The sequence below is a fragment of the Arachis stenosperma genome, chromosome 1 (assembly GCF_014773155.1).
Source record: "Arachis stenosperma cultivar V10309 chromosome 1, arast.V10309.gnm1.PFL2, whole genome shotgun sequence".
NCBI lineage: Eukaryota > Viridiplantae > Streptophyta > Magnoliopsida > Fabales > Fabaceae > Arachis > Arachis stenosperma.
The window spans coordinates 40,897,026-40,908,871 of NC_080377.1; the positions used below are offsets into that span (position 1 = coordinate 40,897,026).

The window sequence follows — 11,846 nt, forward strand, 5'->3', positions numbered from 1 at the left end:
TCTTTCCTTTTTTCTCAATTAAGCACGTTTTTATTCAAGAAAGGTGATGGATTCATAGGACATTCATAACTTTAAGGCGTAGACACTAAGACACTAATGATCACAAGACACAAACATGGACAAACATAAGCATAAAATTCGAAAAACAGAAGAATAAAGAACAAGGAAATTAAAGAACGGGTCCACCTTAGTGATGGCGGCTCTTTCTTCCTCTTGAAGATCCTATGGAGTGCTTGAGCTCCTCAATGTCTCTTCCTTGTCTTTGTTGCTCCTCTCTCATGATTCTTTGATCTTCTCTAATTTCATGGAGGATGATGGAGTGTTCTTGATGCTCCACCCTTAGTTGTCCCATGTTGGAACTCAGTTCTCCTAGGGAGGTGTTTAGTTGCTCCCAATAGTTTTGTGGAGGAAAGTGCATCCCTTGAGGTATCTCAGGGATCTCATGATGAGAGGGGTCTCTTGTGTGCTCCATCCTTTTCTTGGTGATGGGCTTGTCCTCATCAATGGGGGTGTCTCCTTCTATGTCAACTCCAACTGAATAACAGAGGTGACAAATGAGATGAGGAAAGGCTAGCCTTGCCAAGGTGGAAGACTTGTCCGCCACTTTATAGAGTTCTTGGGCTATAACCTCATGAACTTCCACTTCTTCTCCAATCATAATGCTATGAATCATGATGGCCCGGTCTAGAGTAACTTCGGACCGGTTGCTAGTGGGAATGATTGAGCGTTGAATGAACTCCAACCATCCTCTAGCCACGGGTTTGAGGTCATGCCTTCTCAATTGAACCGGCTTGCCTCTTGAATCTCTCTTCCATTGTGCGCCCTCTTCACATATGACTGTGAGGACTTGGTCCAACCTTTGATCAAAGTTGACCCTTCTAGTGTAAGGGTGTTCATCTCCTTGCATCATGGGCAAATTGAATGCCAACCTTACATTTTCCGGACTGAAGTCCAAGTATTTCCCCCGAACCATAGTAAGATAATTCTTTGGATTCGGGTTCACACTTTGGTCATGGTTCTTAGTGATCCATGCATTGGCATAGAACTCTTGAACCATCAAGATTCCGACTTGTTGAATGGGGTTGGTGAGAACTTCCCAACCTCTTCTTCGGATCTCATGGCGGATCTCCGGATATTCACCCTTTTTGAGTGAAAAGGGGACCTCGGGGATCACCTTCTTCAAGGCCACAACTTCATAGAAGTGGTCTTGATGCACCCTTGAGATGAATCTCTCCATCTCCCATGACTCGGAGGAGGAGGCTTTTGCCTTCCCTTTCCTCTTTTTAGAGGTTTCTCCGGCCTTGGATGCCATAAATGGTTATGGAAAAACAAAAAGCAATGCTTTTACCACACCAAACTTAAAAGGTTTGCTCGTCCTCGAGCAAAAGAAGAAAGAAGAGAGTAGAAGAAGAAGAAATGAGGGAGAAAGGGATGGCTTTGTATTCGGCCAAAGAAGGGAAGAAGTGGTGTTTAAGTTGTGTGAAAATGAAGGAATGAAGAAGGGTATTTATAGGAGAGAGGGGAGATGGAGTTCGGCCATTATGGGTGGGTTTGGGTGGGAAAGTGGTTTGAATTTGAATGGAAGGTGAGGTGGGGTTTTATGAAGGATGTATGTGAGTGGTGAAGAGAAAGATGGGATTTGATAGGGGAAGGGTTTTTGGGGAAGAGGTATTGAGGTGATTGGTGAATGGGGGAAGAAGAGAGAGAGTGGTGGTGGGGTAGGTGGGGGTCCTGTGGGGTCCATAGATCCTGTGGTGTCAAGGAAAAGTCATCCCTGCACCAAATGTTGCTCAAAATCACGTTTTGAGCCATTTCTGGCGTTAAACGCCGGGCTGTGCCCATTCCTGGCGTTTAACGCCAGGTTCTTGCCCTTTTTGGCGTTTAACGCCAGTCTGGTGCCCCTTTCTGGCGTTAAACGCCCAGAATGGTGCCAGACTGGGCGTTAAACGCCCAACAGCTAACCTCACTGGCGTTTAAACGCCAGCAACATCTCCTCCAGGGTGTGCTATTTTTCTTCCTGTTTTTCATTCTGTTTTGCTTTTTTCATTGATTTTGTGACTTCTTATGATCATCAACCTACAAAAAAGATAAAATAACAAAAGGAAATAGTTAATTATAAAATATTGGGTTGCCTCCCAACAAGCGCTTCTTTAATGTCATTAGCTTGACAGAGGACTCTCATGGAGCCTCACAGATACTCAGAGCCATGTTGGAACCTCCCAACACCAAACTTAGAGTTTGAATGTGGGGGTTCAACACCAAACTTAGAGTTTGGTTGTGGCCTCCCAACACCAAACTTAGAGTTTGACTGTGGGGGCTCTGTTTGTCTCTGATTTGAGAGAAGCGCTTCATGCTTCTTCTCCATGGTGATAGAGGGATATCCTTGAGCCTTAAATACAAAGGATTCTTCATTCACTTGAATGATTAACTCTCCTCTATCAACATCAATCACAGCCTTTGCTGTGGCTAGGAAGGGTCTGCCAAGGATGATGGTTTCATCCATGCACTTCCCAGTCTCTAGGACTATGAAATCAGTAGGGATGTAGTGGTCTTCAATCTTAACCAAAACATTCTCTACAAGTCCATAAGCTTGTTTTCTTGAGTTGTCTGCCATCTCTAGTGAGATTTTTGCAGCTTGCACCTCAAAGATCCCTAGCTTCTCCATTACAGAGAGAGGCATGAGGTTTACACTTGACCCTAAGTCACACAGAGCCTTCTTGAAGGTCATGGTGCCTATGGTACAAGGTATTGAAAACTTCCCAGGATCTTGTCTCTTTTGAGGTAGTTTCTGCCTAGACAAGTCATCCAGTTCTTTGGTGAGCAAAGGAGGTTCATCTTCCCAAGTCTCATTTCCAAATAACTTGTCATTTAGCTTCATGATTGCTCCAAGGTATTTAGCAACTTGCTCTTCAGTGACATACTCATCCTCTTCAGAGGAAGAATACTCATCAGAGCTCATGAATGGCAGAAGTAATTCCAATGGAATCTCTATGGTCTCATTTTGAGCCTCAGATTCCCATGGTCCCTCATTGGGGAACTCAGAGGAGGTTGGTGCACGCCCATTGAGGTCTTTCTCAGTGGCGTCCATCTCCTCTCTTTCCTCTCCATATTCGGCCATGGTTATGGCTTTGCACTCTCCTTTTGGGTTTTCTTCTGTGTTGCTTGGGAGAGTACTAGGAGGGAGTTCAGTAATTTTCTTGCTCAGCTGACCCACTTGTCCTTCCAAATTTCTGATGGAGGACCTTGTTTCATTCATGAAACTTTGAGTGGTTTTGATTAGATCAAAGACCATTGTTGCTAAGTCAGAGGTATTCTGCTTAGAACTCTCTGTCTGTTGCTGATAAGATGATGGAAAAGGCTTGCCATTGCTAAACCTGTTTCTTCCACCATTATTGTTATTGAAACCTTGTTGAGGTCTCTCTTGATTCTTCCATGAGAAATTTGGGTGATTTCTCCATGAAGAATTGTAGGTGTTTCCATAGGGTTCTCCTAGGTAATTCACCTCTTCCATTGAAGGGTTCTCAGGATCATAAGCTTCTTCCTTAGATGAAGCATCCTTAGTACTGCCAGGTGCATTTTGCATTCCAGACAGACTTTGAGAAATCAAATTGACTTGTTGAGTCAATATCTTGTTCTGAGCCAGTATGGCATTCAGAGCATCAATCTCAAGAACTCCTTTCTTCTGATTTGTCCCATTGTTCACAGGATTCCTTTCAGAAGTGTACATGAATTGGTTATTTGCAACCATTTCGATCAGTTCTTGAGCTTCTGCAGGCGTCTTCTTCAGATGAAGAGATCCTCCAGCAGAGCTATCCAGAGACATCTTGGATAGTTCAGAGAGACCATCATAGAAAATACCTATGATGCTCCATTCAGAAAGCATGTCAGAAGGACATTTTCTGATCAATTGTTTGTATCTTTCCCAAGCTTCATAGAGGGATTCTCCATCCTTCTGTCTGAAGGTTTGGACTTCCACTCTAAGCTTACTCCATTTTTGAGGTGGAAAGAACTTTGCCAAGAAGGCATTGACTAGCTTTTCCCAAGATTCCAGGCTATCTTTAGGTTGTGAGTCCAACCATATTCTAGCTCTGTCTCTTACAGCAAAAGGGAATAGCATCAGTCTGTAGACCTCAGGGTCAACCCCATTAGTCTTGACTATGTCACAGATTTGCAAGAACTCAGCTAAAAACTGATGAGGATCTTCCATTGGAAGTCCATGGAATTTGCAATTCTGTTGCATTAGAGAAACTAATTGAGGCTTAAGCTCAAAGTTGTTTGCTCCAATGGCAGGGATAGAGATGCTTCTCCCATAGAAGTTGGGAGTAGGTGCAGTAAAGTCACCCAGCACCTTCCTTGCATTGTTGGCATTGTTGTTTTCGGCTGCCATGTGTTCTTCTTCTTTGAAGAATTCGGTCAGGTCCTCTAAAGAGAGTTGTGCTTTGGCTTCTCTTAGCTTTCTCTTCAAGGTTCTTTCAGGTTCAGGGTCAGCTTCAACAAGAATGCCTTTGTCTCTGCTTCTGCTCATATGAAAGAGAAGAGAACAAGAAGATGTGGAATCCTCTATGTCACAGTATAGAGATTCCTTAAGGTGTCAGAGGAAACGAAAAATAGAAGAAAGAAGGTAGAAGAATTCGAACTTGATGAGATAAAGTTCGAATTGTGCATTAAGAAGGAGTGGTTCTCCATAAATAGAAGGATGTGAGAAGGAGGGAAGAGAATTTTCGAAAATTAATTAGAAAGATGTTAAAAACATTTTAAAATTTGATTGATAATTTTCGAAAATTGAAAGTGGAAAAGAAATCAAGTGATTTTTTTTGAAAAAGATTTTGAAATTAGAAATCAAAAAGATTTGATTGAAAACTTATTTTGAAAAAGATGTGATTAAAAAGATATGATTGAAAAAATTGATTTGAAAACAATTTTAAAAGATATGTTTTGAAAACAAATTTTTAAAAGATTTGATTTTGAAAATTAGTGACTTGCCTAACAAGAAAAGATATGATTCAAACATTAAACCTTTCTCAACAGAAAAGGCAACAAATTTGAGATGTTCAATCAAATCATTAATTGTTAGTAAGTATCTTTGAAAAAGGAAAGAAATTGACTTTGAAAACATTTGATTGAAAAGATATGATTTGAAAAAGATTTGATTTTGAAAAACTTGAAGAAAAATTGATTTGAAAAACAAAATCTTCCCCCTTTGCCATCCTGGCGTTAAACGCCCAGAATGGTATCCATTCTGGCGTTTAACGCCCAAAATGCACCCTTTTTGGGCGTTAAACGCCCAACCAGGTACCCTGGCTGGCGTTTAAACGCCAGTCTGTCCTTCTTCACTGGGCGTTTTGAACGCCCAGCTTTTTCTGTGTAATTCCTCTGCAGTATGTTCTGAATCTTCAATTCTTGGTATCATTGACTTGAAAAGACACAAATTAAAAATATTTTTGGATTTTTAATAATTAAAATGCAACAAGAATGAAATAACAATGCATGCAAGACACCAAACTTAGCAGTTTGTATACTGCCGACACTATATGAGACACATAAACACTCAAGCCAAAAGAATTCAAAGATCAGAGTAAGAAATCATCAAGAATTACTTGAAGATCCTTAAGATACATGAATGAATGCATGCAATTGACACCAAACTTAAGATGAGACTAGTGTTTCAACAAGGAACATAACATATTTTTGGCTTTTATGAAATTTTTTTGATTTTCGAAAATTAAGTGGAAAAAGATATCAAAATTCTTAATGAGAATTCCAGGAATCAGTGCAATGCTAGTCTAAGACTCCGGTCCAGGAATTAAACATGGCTTCACAGCCAGTCAAGCTTTCAAAGAAAGCTTCGGTCCAAAACACTAGACATGGCCAGAGGCCAGCCAAGCCTTAGCAGATCACTGCTCCAAAAGCAAGATTGATGAAAATCAACAAGCTCTTGTGATGATAAGTTGAAACCTCGGTCCAATGAATTTAGACATGGCTTCTCAGCCAGCCAGACTTCAACAAATCATCATGAAACTCTAGAATTCATCTTCAAGAATTTCGAAAAAAAAAATACCTAATCTAAGCAACAAGATGAACCGTCAGTTGTCCAAACTGAACAATCCCCGGCAACGGCGCCAAAAACTTGGTGCGCGAAATTGTGAACAATACTTTTCACAACTCTCATAATCCCCGGTCATGAACTCCAAAAACTTGGTAGTTCAATTCCATGGCATTACACAACTTCGCACAACTAACCAGCAAGTGCACTGGGTCGTCCAAGTAATACCTTACGTGAGTAAGGGTCGATCCCACGGAGATTGTTGCTATTGAAGCAAGCTATGGTCATCTTGTAAATCTTAGTCAGGCAGACTCAAATGGATATGGTGATGAACAAAAATATCAAAAAAGATAAAGATAGAGATACTTATGTAATTCATTGGTAGGAACTTCAGATAAGCGCATGAAGATGCCTTCCCTTCCGTCTCTCTGCTTTCCTACTGTCTTCATCCAATCCTTCTTACTCCTTTTCATGGCAAGCTCGTGTAGGGTTTCACCATTGTCAATGGCTACCTCCCATCCTCTCAGTGAAAGCGATTGCTAATGCCCTGTCACGGCACGCGGAATTCAGCTGTCGATTCTCGGTCAGGCCGAAATAATATCCATTGATACTTTTGCGTCTGTCACTAACACCCCGCCTGCTAGGAGTTTGAAGCACGTCACAGTCATTCAGTCATTGAATCCTACTCAGAACACCACAGACAAGGTTAAACCTTCCGGATTCTCTTGAATGCTGCCATCAGTTCTCGCCTATACCACGAAGACTCTGATCTCATGGAATGGTTGGCTCGTTTGTCAGGCGAGCACTCGGTTGTCAGGCGATCAACCATGCATCGTGCAATCAGGAATCCAAGAGATATTCACTATAGCCTTGATTGCTTGTAGAACAAGAGTGGTTGTCAGTCACCTTGTTCATAAGTGAGAATGATGATGAGTGTCACGGATCATCACATTCATCAAGTTGAAGAACAAGTGATATCTTAGAACAAGAACAAGCGGAATTGAATGGAAGAACAATAGTAATTGCATTAATACTCGAGGTACAGCAGAGCTCCACACCTTAATCTATGGTGTGTAGAAACTCCACCGTTGAAAATACATAAGCATAAGGTCTAGGCATGGCCGAATGGCCAGCCTCCCAATGATCTAAGATAGCATCAAACGAAGATAGCTACCAAAGTCTCCGATCCAAATACAATAGTAAAAGGTCCTACTTATAGAAAACTAGTAGCCTAGGGTGTACAGAGATGAGTAAATGACATAAAAATCCACTTCTGGGCCCACTTGGTGTGTGCTTGGGCTGAGCAATGAAGCAATTTCGTGTAGAGACTCTTCTTGGAGTTAAACGCCAGCTTTTATGCCAGTTTGGGCGTTTAACTCCCATTTGGGTGCCAGTTCCAGCGTTTAACGCTAGGATTTCTTGAGGTGACTTTGAACGCCGGTTTGGGCCATCAAATCTTGGGCAAAGTATGGACTATCATATATTTCTGGAAAGCCCAGGATGTCTACTTTCCAACGCCGTTGAGAGCGCGCCAATTGGGCTTCTGTAGCTCCAAAAAATCCACTTCGAGTGCAGGGAGGTCAGAATCCAACAGCATCTGCAGTCCTTTTCAGTCTCTGAATCAGATTTTTGCTCAGGTCCCTCAATTTCAGCCAGAAAATACCTGAAATCACAGAAAAACACACAAACTCATAGTAAAGTCCAGAAAAGTAAATTTTAACTAAAAACTAATAAAAATATACTAAAAACTCAACTAAAACTACCAAAAACATACTAAAAACAATGCCAAAAAGTGTATAAATTATCCGCTCATCATGGAGCCATCAGCAAGTTGAAGACATATCCGGGTTGGTTTGACTTCTTCAATCAAATCAAGCTTTGTGATAATAGATGCAAGTATTAGGTTGATACTTGCCCCAAGGTCACATAGAGCTTGCTTGGTGCAAGTACCCTCTAATGTGCATGGTATCATAAAGCTTCCGGGATCCTTAAGCTTCTCAGGTAAGCTTTCTAGGATAACTGCACTGCATTCTTCAGTGAGGTAAACTTTTTCAGTTTCCCTCCAATCATTCTTATGACTTAAGATCTCTTTCATGAACTTGGCATAAGAGGGTATTTGCTCAAGTGCTTCTGCAAACGGAATCTTTATTTCAAGAGTCCTGAGATAGTCTGCAAAGCGGACAAATTGCTTATCCTGTTCCGCTTGGCGGAGTTTTTGAGGATAAGGTATTTTGGCTTTGTATTCCTCAACCTTAGTTGCTGCAAGTTTATTACCTGTAGAAGTGGGTTGGGAAGCCTTTTTAAAAGGGTTGTTATCAGCACTTGTATGTGGCTGATCCCCCATTAGTGTTTGAATGCCAGGGGTGGAAGCTGGAGTGGCGTTAGACGCCAACTCCTTATCTGTTACTAGCGTCTGAACGCCAGAACTGTGCTTCCCTTGGGCGTTCAACGCCGGATTCATGCTTGTTTCTGGCGTTGAACGCCAGAAATGAGCACGGTCTGGGCGTTCAGCGCCAGCCTTATTCCTCTCTGGGCTCTGATTGTCCTCAGAGGGATTTTGAGTAGCCATTTGTTCATTTCTTGGCTTCCTGCTGCTTTGAAGTGAGGCATTTAATATTTTCCCACTTCTTAATTAAACTGCTTGGCATTCTTCTGCTATTTGTTTTGACAGTTGCTTTTCTATTTGCTTTAACTGTACTTCCATATTCCTGTTAGCCATTCTTGTTTACTGTAGTATTTCCTTGAATTCGGCTAGCTGCTGAGTTAGAAAGTCTAATTGCTGATTGAATTCATTAGCCTGATCTACAAGACTGAGTTCAGCAATTACTATTTTAGCTTCTTCTTTCATGGAAGATTCACTGCTTAGGTACAGATGCTGATTTCTGGCAACTGTATCTATAAGCTCTTGGGCTTCTTCAATTATTTTTCTCATATGTATAGATCCACCAGCTGAGTGATCTAGAGAAATCTGAGCTTTTTCTGTAAGCCCATAGTAGAAGATGTCTAATTGCACCCACTCTGAAAACATTTCAGAGGGGCATTTTCTCAGCATCTCTCTGTATCTCTCCCAAGCATCATAAAGGGATTCATTATCTGCTTGTTTGAAGCCTTGGATGCTCACCCTTAGCTGTGTCATCCGTTTTGGAGGAAAATAGTGATTTAGGAATTTTTCTGACAGCTGTTTCCATGTCCTTATGCTATTCTTAGGTTGGTTATTTAACCACCTCTTATCTTGATCTTTTATAGCAAATGGAAACAGTAATAATCTATAGACATCCTGATCTACTTCCTTATCATGCACTGCGTCAGCAATTTGTAAAAATTGTGCCAGAAACTCTGTAGGTTCTTCCTATGGAAGACCGGAATACTGGCAACTTTGCTGCACCATGATAATGAGTTGAGGATTCAACTCAAAGCTACTAACTCCAATGGAGGGTATACATATACTACTCCCATATGAAGCAGTAATGGGGTTAGCATATGACCCCAGAGTCCTTCTGGACTGTTCCTTTCCACTTAATTCCATTTTGGAACAAGGGAGATGATATGTATGTTGATATTATTTATTTTATAAAAATTTATTTTATAAAATAAAATAAAAATGAAATAAATAAAAACGAAATAAATAAAATAAAAAAAAGGAAGTTGAAAATGTTTTGTGAAGATTTTCGAAAAATTTGAGGAAAAAGAGAAAGTGGTTAAGATAAAATTTTTGAAAAAGATAATAAAAAATATATATTAAAAAGATAAGAATTGAAAATTTCGAAATTAAAATCTGAATTTTTATATAAAAAATTTCGAAAATATAGTTTAAAATTAGTTAGAAGAGATATTTTTTTTTTTGAATTTTGAATTTTTTGATGAAAGAGAAAAACTCACAAAAGACACAAGACTTAAAATTTTTAGATCTAATGCTCCTTATTTTCGAAAATTTTGGAGGGAAAACACCAAGGAACACCAAACTTAAAAATTTTAAGATCAAAACACAAGAAAGACTCAAGAACACCTTGAAGATTCACAAGAACACCAAGAACAAAAGAAAGAACACCAAACTTAAAATTTTTAGAAAACCAAGATAAATTTTCGAAAATTAAAGAAAGATCAACAAGAAAACACCAAACTTAAAGTTTGGCACAAGATTAACTTAAGAAAAATTATTTTAAAGTAACGTATTTTAAAGATGTATTATTTTTATGGATAAAAGTATAATTTTTGAAAGTTAATATTTTGAAAAAGCACGAGAAAAACAAGAAAAGACACAAAACAAGAAAAACTCAAGATCAAACAAGAGAAATTGACAAGAACAATTTGAAGATCAAGGAAGAACAAGAACATGCAATTTGAAAAATTAAGAGACAAAGAAAAGCATGCAATTGACACTAAACTTAGAACAAGACACTAAACTCACAAAAATTAGAAATTAATAAAGAAAAATAATATATTTTTGAAAAATTTTTGAAAAGGGAATAAAAGACTCAGAATTTAATGACTCTATAACAACAAAAATAAATTATTCCTAATCTAAGCAACAAAATAAACCTTTAGTTGTTCAAACTCTAATAATCCCCGGCAATGGCGCCAAAAACTTGGTGCACGAAATTGCAATCACACTTTTGCAATCCGCACAACTAACCAGCAAGTGCACTGGGTCGTCCAAGTAATACCTTACGTGAGTAAGGGTCGATCCCACAGAGATTATTGGTTTGAAGCAAGCTATGTTTATTTTATTAATCTTAGTCAGGATGCCAATAAGGTTATTTGGATTTAATTGTAAGAAGTAAAAGTGTTTGGAATAAGTAATTGTTACTTTATTAATGAAGAACATGTTGGGGTTTTGGAGATGCTTTGTCCTCTGAACTTCAACTCTTCCTTGAAATCCTTTTCCACACGCAAGGCTCCTTCCATGGCAAGCTGTATGTAGGGTGTCACCATTGTCAGTGGCTACCTCCCATCCTCTCAGTGAAAATGGTCCAGATGCTCTGTCACAGCACGGCTAATCAGCTGTTGGTTCTCGATCATGTTGGAATAGGATCCATTGATCCTTTTGCGTTTGTCATCATGCCCAGCAATCGCGAGTTTGAAGCTCGTCACAGCCATTCAATCCTTGAATCCTACTCGGAATACCACAGACAAGGTTTAGACCTTCCGGATCCTCAAGAGTGGCCGCCATCAATTCTAGCTTATACCACGAAGATTCTGATTAAGGAATCTAAGAGAAGCTCATTCAGTCTGATGTAGAACGGAGGTGGTTGTCAAGCACACGTTCATGGATCTGAGGAAGGTGATGAGTGTCACGGATCATCACCTTCTTCATGTTTAAGCGCGAATGAACATCTTAGATAGGAACAAGCGTGTTTAAATGGAAAACAAAGGTAATTGTATTAATTCATCGAGACGCTGCAGAGCTCCTCACCCCCAACAATAGAGTTTAGAGACTCATGCTGCAAAAAGGTACAAATTTCATATCTAAAATGTCATGAGATCCAAAGTAAATCTCTAAAAGTTGTTTAAATAGTAAACTAGTAACCTAGGTTTACAGAAAATGAGTCAACTATGATAGATAGTACAGAAATCCACTTCTGGGGCCCACTTGGTGTGTGCTGGGGCTGAGACTTAAGCTTTTCATGTGCCTGGGGCTGTTTTGGGCATTCCACGCCAGGTTGTAACCTGTTTCTGGCGTTGAACTCCAGCTTGTAACCTGTTTCTGGCGCTGGACGCCAGACAGCAGCATGATACTGGCGTTGAACGCCAGTTTACGTCATCTATCTTCGCGCAAAGTATGAACTATTATATATTTCTGGAA

General features: G+C 39.9%; 1 non-coding gene across 1 annotated transcript; it reads left to right on the plus strand.

Moving 5' to 3' along the window:
* The first annotated feature begins 3,877 nt into the window (after window positions 1-3,877).
* Window positions 3,878-3,985, plus strand: LOC130955891 (small nucleolar RNA R71). The gene has a single exon (XR_009076936.1). It is a non-coding gene; the product is annotated as a small nucleolar RNA R71 (small nucleolar RNA).
* The last annotated feature ends 7,861 nt before the right edge of the window (window positions 3,986-11,846 follow it).